This window comes from Nicotiana tomentosiformis, chromosome 7 (genome assembly GCF_000390325.3).
Source record: "Nicotiana tomentosiformis chromosome 7, ASM39032v3, whole genome shotgun sequence".
NCBI classification, from domain to species: Eukaryota; Viridiplantae; Streptophyta; class Magnoliopsida; order Solanales; family Solanaceae; genus Nicotiana; species Nicotiana tomentosiformis.
Window position 1 is genome coordinate 109,302,349 of NC_090818.1, and position 8,554 is coordinate 109,310,902.

General features: G+C 32.6%; 1 long non-coding RNA gene across 1 annotated transcript; it reads right to left on the reverse strand.

The window, feature by feature from the left end:
- Positions 1 to 2,726: 2,726 nt before the first annotated feature.
- On the reverse strand, positions 2,727 to 4,123 carry LOC104120371 (uncharacterized). The gene is made up of 3 exons (XR_691633.4): positions 3,947 to 4,123; positions 3,688 to 3,741; positions 2,727 to 2,971 (listed from the first exon to the last, which is right to left on the reverse strand). It is a non-coding gene; the product is annotated as an uncharacterized lncRNA (long non-coding RNA).
- Between the last annotated feature and the right edge of the window lie 4,431 nt (positions 4,124 to 8,554).

Consider the following 8,554-nt stretch of genomic DNA (forward strand, 5'->3'; position numbering starts at 1 on the left):
AGAGAACCGAATATATTGGCCTTCATTACTGACATGCCGATCCTTTCGGGAAAGGTTACTGCTTCCGAATCTATTTATATCCGATAGCCGTAAAAATATATAAAATTTGTATATTTTTTTGTATATAACATGCATAATGTGTATATATATATATATATATATATATATATATATATATATATATATATATATATAAAAAATATATATTTTTCAACTATTATTTTGAAGAGCAATTTATACTAACTACCTACTCAAGTCAAAATAATTACCCGTTTATACCTATTTTAAAAATAATTACAATACATACCTATTCCACCAAAATTAATTACTCGTCCATCTATCTCTGCCTAAAAAAGGAGTTGTCATCACGGCCTTTTTAGTAGAACTCGTATTCAACAGAAGTGATTAAGCTGAAGGCAAAATAACATATCTAAATTTTAGTATAATCGATGACGCACAAAATTGAATTAATTAGATTATGTGACAATTGATATTATTTCAGTTCAATAATTGAATTAAAAAATCTTTTTAAAACTCTTTGCGTACAACTGTATACCCTGTTGGTATAGCTATATACTATACTGGTATCATATGTTAGTTGGAACCTTTTTTGGTTGTATTAGCTGCATTTAATTGGTACACTGATTGATTTTTCTTTAGTAATAGTAGAATAGTACAGTATCTTGAATTTTTTTAGTTTTCCTTTATGCATGTGTATTATGTAATCATTTTGATTTTTTCTTTATGCATTTATTTTATATAATAGTATTATAGTACAATATCTTAAAATATATTATTATATTAATATGTGGTACATTAATTTTTAATTTTTCTCTTTATATATGTATATTATGTTATAGTAGTATAGTCGTATATAGTTGCTTGGAATTAATTAGTAGAATTGTATACCCTATTGGTATAATTATATGTCATATTGGTATCATATGGTAGTTGAAATATTTTTTGGTTGTTTTAGCTGCATTTTTTGTGAATTCTATTATGAAATAATTTATATGATCACGTTTTGTTGTGTTGGATTTTCTTGTACCCATGGACATAGATTTTGTATATTATGTAATAGTTTTTATAGTTATATGCAGTTGTTGGAACGACCCCGTACAACTATATACCATATTAGTATAGCTATATACTATATTGGTATCATATATTAGTTGTATCCTTTTTTGGTTGTATTAGCTGCATTTAATTGGTACACTATTTGATTTACTTTTAATAATAGTAATACAGTACAATATCTTGAAATACTTTATTATATTAATATGTGGTACACTATTTTTTTATTTTTCTCTTTATGCATGTGTGTTATGTAATAGTAGTATAGTCATATAGTTGCTGAAAATTAACCAGTAAGACTGTATACCATGTTGGTATAGTTATATGTCATGTTAGTATAGTTATATACCATATTGGTATCATATGGTAGTTTGAACATTGATTGTTTTAGTTGCATTTTTAAGTGAATTCTATTCTGGAATTATTTATATGAACGTGATTTGCAGTGTTGGAATTTTTTTGTGCCGATGGACATAGATTATGTATATTATGTAATAATTTTTATAGTTATTGGCAATTGTTGGAACGACCTCATACAACTATATACCCTGTTAGTATACGTAATGAGCAAGTTGCTTTGCGAATATTTAGCTTGCAATGCGAGCATGTAATTTTCTCATACTTTTATTATATCCTTTAATATTTTGGTACAGTAGTATAGTCGCAGATAGTTGTAGCAATATTGTAGAGCAATCATATACTCTGTTGGTATACATGTATACCATATTTGTATCATATGGTACTAGAAGTCTTTTTTGCTACTTATATCTTTTATTGCATTTTTTAATATTTTATTATCATTTCTATTCTAACTACTATATATGGAGATTTGATGGTTGTAAATTGTGTTTTTTTTCTCCATAACTGGTTGTGTTATTGCTAATGGTAGAGTGTGTACTGATATTTGTAGGGAAGGAGATCAAGTTTTGCATGGCTATCACGTGTTGATTTTTAGAATCTGATTATGTAATTTATGGTGCTCAACAGAAGTCAGTGTAATATTCAGTGAATTAGATCAAGTGGCAACTGATATTATTTCAGTTTAATAATTGAATTAAAGAAATGAAAAAAAAAAGACAAAAGGTATATGATACTAGTTATATTAAAAAAGTGAACAAATATTTACTATATCAATTATTTTTTCTTATTATATAAAATAATTAAAAAAAAATAGTGAAAACAGTAAATAAAATTAGATTATGAAGAGAAAAAGAATATAAAAAAAGAAGTTAAATGAAATTAGAAAAGGAACAAGAAGTAAAAAAAGTAAACAACAGCAAAAAAAAAAAGGAGCCAAAATTGAGTGTAAATTAAATAATAATAATAATAATAATAATAATAATAATAATAATAATAATATGATTTGGACCAAAATAAATAAACAGAAAAATAAAAAAGAAGAAAAAGAAGAAGAAGAAAAGGAGAAAAAAGAAAATGAGAAAAGAAGGAAAAAAGACAAGAAGGTGAGAAATAAAAAAGAAAAGGAGAAAAAAGACAATAGGCAGGAAAGGTAATGTCATGCCTCAATCTAGATAGGACGTGATTGGCACCCCAACTCTATCTGACTGTTGAGTGAACCCTTAACTAGTTTTTGATGAGTGTTAATGTCATAAATTGAATAACTAAAATTGAATTAAATCAATAATCTGACAACTAAGTTATGTGATTTTAATGTAGCTGAATTGTGAACCATAACCCATCAAACAATCATGAGCCTCTAAAGATTAAATTGGAATACATAAACTTTGGGGCATTCCCCGAGAATAAATAATATGCCATGGAAAATAACATAAGCTGAAGATATTCGGCTACTGCTAGGAAACATCAACTGAGCTCACCAAGTGAGTCTGCAGAGTTTGTATCTAGCCACGTGTCTCTTCACCTACAATCTCAACACCTGCCACACGACGTGATATGCCCAAACAAGCTAAGTACCACTAAAGGATAGTAGGATATCCAATAAATCTCAAAAGCTACCTCCTAAAAAGGCGGAGCGAGACCTTCCGGAAAAGATCATAATATGAAAAGAAGTAGGTTCACAGGATATTACGCAAAAAGAAAAATAATTAAATCTATAAACAAGTAATGAGCTGAAAACTAAAACTACAAGCTGTACTATAAAACTGACAATTGAACCTGGTAATTGAAAATGAAGCTAAAAACTGAGTTATTTTTAAAGAGATAACTTTTCAAAATAATTACACATAGTGTCCCTGTATACGTGAGATATGGCAACACGCATGGGGGAGTGTCGGCCTATCTCCCCAACAAACAATAGCCCCTACGAGCATGGGGTAGCTATACCTGGCCCTAGTGGCACTCACGCAAGGGGAGGTCGGCTAGCTCTCCCTTTTGAATGTGATCACATTAACACATGAATGAATGCTGAAACTGAATACTGAATTGAATGTAAATATCACAAACAACGACACATAACAAGTGATAATACACGTAATCATGTAATTCTGTCATATGTAAAGTGGTACTAAGTAAGAACAAAGTAAATTGAGTAAAAAAGTACAAGAAGACAATGCTTTAAGAATTTCATCGAATACATGGAACACATGGGTTCTAATAAAATTTCTTATTAGGAGAGTAAGCCTTAAAACTTACCTCAAATTTACGCGCATATTCGCATGTTCAACTTCTACGAGTGTCCAGGGAGATCTATAAATATTAGGGCCAAATAAATCAAAATACAGTCAACTAGTTTAATTTATCAAAATTGAGTTATTACCCTCAGACATGAATTACCCAATTCTCAACTGGGCGAATTCTCATCTTCGGGTTTGATTTTAATGTGTGTAACTTATCTTTCTTAACCATGTCATATCTCAGAGGGTAGTAATCATAAAGTATGATCAGTTAATACCTTGTACGCGACAGCGCTGAAAATACCAGTGTATGAGTTTCTTGATTTTTGTTCTTTCTGAGAAAAACAAATCCATGCGCTTTCTATCTCTTATTCAATTTTCTAAACCCCTCTAGCATTGATGAACCAGTTGGCAGAAAACTTACGTAGCCTCTCTGTAGCATTTTTCCTTTGGAAGCAATTATTCCCTTCTAATTCATTTGATCATTCTTAGGTCATTTACAAAGTGGGCTGGCCCAACTATTTAATTAACTTATAATCCATTCTATTGGACTTGAACAATTGGCCCACTGATTTATGTCTCACAAGAATCTTTCATTGTGCTTGTAACTTATTTAATTGCTATCCTATTTAATGCTTTTAATAGATCTTCCAAGTATATTCATATACATACACACACCTTTCATCTATATATATATATATATATATATATATATATATATATATATATATATATATATATATATATATATATATTTCCATAATCAAGAAAGACTATACTTAAGAAACAAAAATAAAAACTGAATGGACTCTTTTAATTCATACTATGAACATATTGGCGTATTTCCAAACACTTCATTTAAATCAAGAAAATCTTTTTACCCCTTGGGGCATATTAATTTCATAATTAAGTCTCTAATTATCAAAATTTTAAGCCTAATAACTGCAGGACCTTACATGTAATTAGTTTGATGGGTAGAAAAGTAAATTGGTAGGTAATGATAAATGATAATTGTATCGTTCACCCTATTTTAAAAGCGACTATACATTGTCATTTTCCCAATTCTTTTGGACTTAATTTCTGAAACTTGGCAGTCATTGTCTTGTTGGACTAACGATCCACTAGGGCCAATAAATAGTCCCATTAAGCACAATGCTACAAGGTTCGGAAGATCGTTGTAGTAAAAAATTCCAAATAAAGTAAGATATATGGTAGAATCAAGCCAAAAGAATTAGTACAATTAATATACCAAAATATGAAAGCAACAAAACAAAAAAGATAAAGAGAGATAAAGAGATAGAGAGCTTTTCTTATTTTTCTTATTTTTTTCAAGTATTTTTCAAATGTATATAATATAACTTCTCATCTTCTATTTATAGTATTACATAGATGTATACAAAAAAATACCTTAAACATAACATTAATTAAGCAATTGAGATCACGGAGAAGATGAAAGTTATAAACAATTAAACATAGTGGAAATGAGTAGTGAGAGTTATGGATATTTCATTAAGAGTTATGGACATCTACCTCACACGACCACAAATCTAACTAGTTGTGATAACACCTAACCCAACCCGCTAGGTAAGCCAATTAACAACTATCCAATTCCAATGAAACCTAATGAGACAAATAAATAAGAGAAAATATCTAAATCTTATACATTTTCCAAGGACTAGTAGTACAAATCATGAGCTTCTAAGATTAGAATTTACAAAGATTGTATGAAATAAATACATCATCTGTTTGTAATGTACACAAACAGATTTTTTATAAATCTAAGGCTACCATGAATAGGAGGCAACTACGACTGGAACACATGAATGTCTTCAAATTCAGCTCACGTCGATCACAACAACATTAGCATCCAATATCTATACGCAAGGTGCAGAAGTGTAGTATGAGTATAACCGACCCCATGTACTCAGTAAGTAACAAACCTAACCTTAGGTTAAAAGTAATGACGAGCTGGAACAAAGGTCGATGTCCAACACCAATAGCCAATAGCAGTTCATAACAACATAATGAAAGTAATAAAAGAAGTAGCTTAGAGATAAAATGCTCAGCTCGTTCACAATTCCAAAAACATAGTTCTGCTTTTCATTGAAAACCCAAATCCTTTACCAAAATCACCAATTTATGAGTAAGTTTGAAAATTGTGATTTTTTCCAAAACTTTCAACAGGTAAATATTTTATTTTTAAATAGTATGAGAAAAATACATCTCTATGCATATATGTCAACATGTAGGAGAAGTCATGAATGGCGTAATATCGTACAACATGAGGAAAAATGCATCTTTATGCATGTATGCCAAATGTGCATGTCAATGCGATGCAACTCAGTAATAAAACCATATGCATACTCTCAGAGTATCATTTCACTCAGTCCTCCCAGTCACTCAGTCCTCACAGTGACTCAATCCACCCAATCGCTCGGCACTCGCACTCAGTAGGTACCTGCGCTCACTGGAGGTGTGTACAGACTCCAGAGGGTCTCCTTCAGCCCAAGCGCTATATCAAGCCAATCATGGCATAAATCAATAAAACATGCTGCGGCGTGTAGCTCGATCCCATCATAAATCAATATATATAAAGCCAATTGATTCAGCTTGTAACATAACTCTTTGAATTCCTTCCACGCATTCGTATGCGCACATGAGCGCTCGATATCAGCTGTGCATCGCCGGCTTGTGATTATATGGACGAGGTTCAAGATATGTATTCTGTGTTTTGGTGATGGGTCAATCTGTAGGACTTGAGGCTAGGTTTAGACCACAGCTTAGGCTGGGTAGCTTCAGTTGTAACCTGTACACTTGGACTCATATGTCCGACAATGTCCCTATAAGTGGAATTTGTGGCTCGATGAGCGGTATAATGGCTTTATGATGAGTATGATGTAACTGCGGAATGTGTTAAGATGATTTGAATGTGACGATAAGGGATTCCTTGAAATGTAAAAGAAGGCCATTGGGTACTTTATTTTCATTTTGATGTGACATACAATCTCTAGTGTCAATGTTTTGAAAGATCTTTCACGTTGTTAAATTTTGGGGCAAATTAATTCTCATGTTTTGTCAATGAATTTGGACTCAAGAAGAGTAAGTGATTGTGTAGTAATTGTGGTTGCGAATGGGTATTTCTGATGATGATGGCTCGAGAAAGATAATCTTCTAAGAGACTTAGATTCGGTAACATTCTGTTAGTTCTGGTACGAAATAGATGCGTTTTGAGTTGATGCAGCAATTGGGCAGCAAAGTATGAGCGAAGACATGACGAGAAGCGTTTTGCAGTGGTTGAAATACTAGCAGGTCAAGTAGGGGAAGTGGAGTTTGAGAAGTTACTTAAATGAAATGGTTAACCGAAGGAAGGGTAGCAGATTATCTTATGGATTCTGTGGTAGGGTAGTCGCGCGCCTTGAGAAAGAGTAAAACAGTTTGGAATCGAGATAAAATGTGATTTGGCCTACAAACTATATTTGGAGTGATGGTTACTGTACGGAGAAAGATTTGATTATCGTTTCAGGCACAATATGACTTGAGTTGAGAAGGTATTGTTAAACTTTCAGTTTATGTCAAAAGGGAAAGTGCAGACTTATACAAATGGTGGGCGAGCATGAGCTTAGGAGAATTTACTGATTGCGTGGTCATTGCACCCAGTGCAGTGTCGTTGAGAGATGCCGGTAAAGAATTCCACAGGTGGGTTATCTCTTATGAGCAGTTAGAGGTGGCGTGATGTTGATGAAGCTTTTGCGAGGAATATTACTTGCTACTCAGTAAGAGGTCGAGTGTGTGACTATGGCTGTCGATTCAAAATATTCATGAAAAGCTTAACAAAAGACTTTGAGAAATTTGGTGGGTTAACGGTGTGAGATCTTGGTAATTGAAAAGGAGAAATCCTTACAGGTTCTAATTTTATATAATAGCAGCTTAAGGCTAAGTGGTGGAGTCTGCTATTGACAGTTCGATTTCATGGTTATGTGCTAAATTTTAGTTTTGGTACAAGGCATATTTGTGGTTTAGTTATAACTTACAGAGGAGGAGATCGAGGATGACTCGGGTAAGTAAACTCCTGGATACGGGATATATTGCACTTTATGAAAATATGATGTTATTTTGAAGGATTTAGTGCACACGAAGTATGAATTTGATTGGTCGTGATAAGGCAGGGTTACTTATTTGAGTGTTGATTGTGCTAAAGGAGCATATGTCTTTCGGCCCGTGTGGGGCGGAGTAAATTATATTTGAGCAGAGTGGATGACTCTCGAGAGGGTTCTAATGGATTCAAAACGTATATGTGAAAATTGAAAATTTTTCAAACTTGTATATCACTAGAATCAATTATTTACATTGGATGGTATCAGGACGTGCGGTAATTCTGTTTGACTAAGGATTCTACATTTCAGTATAAGAAAGGAAAGAGGAACAATTTTAAATTCATATAAGGTATTTTTAGAGTGAGTGTTATGGTTGGGGTATTTATGGAGGTGCTTAAGAAGAATACAGTGGCTTATGGGCCTTAGGACGATGTGGTTCTATGTTAGGATGTCTTGTAGGGAGCTTTGGGTAAGGATAGAAGTGTTATGACAAGGAGAAATGTCAACTTGAGGGTAATTCAGAAGAAACTCGGAGAAAATAGGACAAATGAGTAACATGTTGGATCGATATGGTAATGGTATGCTCGATTCTTTTGGTTCTTATGATGAGGTGAGGCTTTACGGGTGTTTTATGGCAATACTCTCGGATTTGGCAACATGTGTGGTTTGGTCGAGTTAGAGGAGTTCAGTTCTGATAGCTTGGTTATGTGCAAATGGATTTCAAAGTGTTCATGATGGTTTCTACCATGGTTTGTTTTCTACCGGTGTGGGAAACGTGTTATGCCGGATATT